Here is a 3,398-nt window from a genome sequence, read left to right as displayed (position 1 = left end):
CAGAGTTCACGTCAAAAGACTTGAATAGCTTGGGACTGAGCATTTATTAAAAAAAAAAAAAAAAAAAAGAGAAAAGAAAATAATAAGTAAGTTTATGATCATGTTGGCCTGCCGATCCTTGTTCTTCAATGTTGAGATTTTGATTTTCAGTTGACCCAATTGCTAACTTTTGCTAGTTTAATATTTTGATTTCTTAGACGACTTAGCCATGAATTGGACGAGTCTATGATTTCAGGAGCTAACCGGGAGAAATATGTCTTGACACTTAACCACTAAAACTTGATTTTGGGATAAGCGTAGCTTGGCAGTAAATGAAATGAGAGTTAGCCATTGTTGAGTTTAGTGTTCCCATGCTTGAGGACAAGCATGATTTAAGTGTGGGGGGAATTGATAGGGTGTTAATCGTTAGTAATTTTATTGTTAATTTTCCTTTTTATCATTGCCAAATATTGCTTTAATTTGCTTTAATTGTCAAAATATATTTATATTTGGTATTTGGATATAATTTCAGAAATTGGAGCAGAAACCTCTTGAGAAGATTATTGTGAAGCTTTACACAATTCCGGTGCAAACCAACGAAGAAGAATGGAATTGCATTTGGGAATTCAATTTGGCTAGACAAAATATCAAAGTTGGTGGGGACCGCAAATAAGTTGTATTGTCTAAAGTTTGCTTTCTTTGCACATTTGTGGTCTTGCTTTCTTATTTGTGAACGTGTGCACTTGGTCAAAAGAGAAACCGACAAACCATAGTTGGCTTTGCTTTTGTTTTCGGTGGAGTTGATTAGGTAGGGAAGGAATGTTTTCTTCTGTAAGCGTGGAGTGAAGTTTCGATTTGGCTTGTTTTTATATGTGGGAGAGCGGCACATTTCCGCAGCGGAGTTTTTCTTCTTCTCTTCCATGAGACTATTTTGATTGTATTAGACTACAGAGAATATAATTCTTATTTTTAATTATTAGTAAGAGATAAATGTCTTTGAGTTCAATTAAATTGCGTGGGAATTTTCTTATGAGGCGTGGCTAATCTTCTCCTCTAGTCAAGGATCAACGCGAAGACGCAGTCCCAATTATCTGTGAGATCTAATTAGTTTTTACGTGTTCCTTAATTTATTAATATTTGCATGTTTTCTATTTTAATTTCCATGGGATTATTTTGTTAATTGGATATCAAGGGCCCGATGTGCAATTTGACTTATTAATCTCCTGTCAAATTAATCAATTGAATCCGTAATTATTTAGTTGGTTAATATTAGTGACAACTAGTATTTTCACATATTAGGGGGACATGCAATCTGATTTAAATAACCCTCGTAGCGTGTTATTAATTTGGGTTAGGCTTTTCTAGTTTTTAATGCAATTAGGAAATTAGTTCCTACGGTCGTACCTAGGAGTATTTCCTGGTTAGGGGTAATCAGCGGTCGTACCTTGGTTATCAATAAATTATGGAAAAGCTGGTTGTTAGAGTTTATCGGCGACTATAACTAACCTGTTAATAAAATTACGTGAACCTTCTTTGCATCAATGATCGGATGAATGGACTGTGTCTGCGTAGTTGTATCCTTGGCTAGAATTTATTTATCATTTATTTAATTGCTATTTACAATTGTATTAATTAATTATTTATTTTGGTTAATTATTTTTAGTCAAATTGTTTAATTATTTATTTTTAATTTCATCTTGATAAAAATCCCCCGTGTCCCGAACTTGAAAAGAATCGAATTTTTTCCAGTCCCTGTGGATTCGACCCTACTCACTACTATACACAGAAAATTTATTTTTCTCGAGTAGGTATTTATTATTGCACAGGCTCGGCACCTGTCAATTTTTGGCGCCGTTGCCGGGGACTGGCGTTAATCATTTGTTTCTTTTTAAGTTAATTTTTTTCTGGTATTTTTCTAGTTTATGCCTCGCTCTTCTCGTACAGGCGAATTAATTTTCGACCCTGAAGTAGAGAAGACCGCGCGTAGAACGAGAAAAGAAACCAGGCGGCTCAGGGAGGAGCAATACGATATTGCTCCTCAGGAACTTGATCCAGAGGTTGAGCCGACAAATTTGTCTGGTGACAATTCAAGTGATTCAGACCGAGAGGAAGTCACTATGGCAAATGCACGAACACTAAGGGAGTTGGCTGCTCCTGATTTAAATCAGCAGCCCTTGTGCATTACTTTTCCACATTTAAATGATGACACTCCCTTTGAACTAAAATCTGGTCTAATTCATCTATTGCCATCTTTCCATGGTCTACCAGGTGAGGAGCCCTACAAGCACTTGCAAGAGTTCGACGTCGTTTGCAACAGTATGAAGCCTCCGGGAATTACAGAAGAGCAAATAAAGATGAGGGCTTTCCCCTTCTCTTTGAAGGACTCTACAAAAGACTGGCTCTACTACCTACCGCCTGGTAGTATCACCACGTGGGATCAATTGAAGAAAAAATTTCTGGACAAGTACTTTCCGGCGTCTCGAGCTGCGAGCCTGAGGAAAGAGATATGTGGTATCAAACAACACCCTAGCGAGTCTCTCTATGAGTACTGGGAGAGATTTAAGAAACTGTGCACCAAATGCCCTCAACATCAGATAAGTGAGCAACTGCTCATTCAATATTTCTATGAGGGGTTGCTTTTCAGGGACAGAAGCATAATCGATGCTGCAAGTGGAGGGGCGTTGGTGAACAAAACCCCTCGAGGAGCATGGGAGTTGATTGAAGGGATGGCTGAGAACTCACAGCAGTTTGGTTCAAGAGAGGACATCCCGACGCGTAGGGTGAATGAGGTGGAAACGTCCTCTATCCAACAGCAGATCTCCGAATTAACATCTTTCGTAAGACAATTAGCTGTGGGGAGTGCTTCACAAGTCAAAGTGTGTGGGGTGTGCACTGCCGTAGGTCATCCTACGGAAATGTGTCCACTGGTTCAAGAAGAAACTGCAGAACAGGTGAACATGGCTGGCCACGCGCCCGCGCCAAGAAAGCAGTACGACCCGTACTCAAACACCTACAATCCTGGTTGGAGGGATCACCCCAACCTTAGCTATGGAGGAAATAGGCAGTCTAACTTTGTGCCAAATAGACAGCAAGGACACCAACAGCAGTACCATCCTCGCCCACCACCACCACCACCCCCTTCAAACTCAAGTCCGTCCATGGAAGAAATGATGAAGCAATTACTTGCTAACCAACAAAAGACGGATTCAGACTTGCAAAGCATGAGGAATCAACTGGGACAGGTGCAATCATTGCAAAATCAAATGAATCAAATGGCCATAACAATCAACCGTTTGGAGTCCCAAGTTCAAGGGAAGTTGCCATCTCAACCTGAGACGAATCCAAAGAATGTAAGCGCAATGACCTTAAGGAGTGGGAAGGAAGTTCAAGGACCCGAACCCGTGATTTCTAAAGACAAG

General features: G+C 39.8%; 1 non-coding gene across 1 annotated transcript; it reads right to left on the bottom strand.

The window, feature by feature from the left end:
- Positions 1-2,468: 2,468 nt before the first annotated feature.
- Positions 2,469-2,575, bottom strand: LOC140007138 (small nucleolar RNA R71). The gene has a single exon (XR_011814695.1). It is a non-coding gene; the product is annotated as a small nucleolar RNA R71 (small nucleolar RNA).
- Positions 2,576-3,398: the final 823 nt, after the last annotated feature.

This window comes from Coffea arabica, chromosome 5e, assembly GCF_036785885.1.
Source record: "Coffea arabica cultivar ET-39 chromosome 5e, Coffea Arabica ET-39 HiFi, whole genome shotgun sequence".
NCBI classification, from domain to species: domain Eukaryota; kingdom Viridiplantae; phylum Streptophyta; class Magnoliopsida; order Gentianales; family Rubiaceae; genus Coffea; species Coffea arabica.
This window is presented reverse-complemented; position numbering and strand designations above follow the sequence as displayed.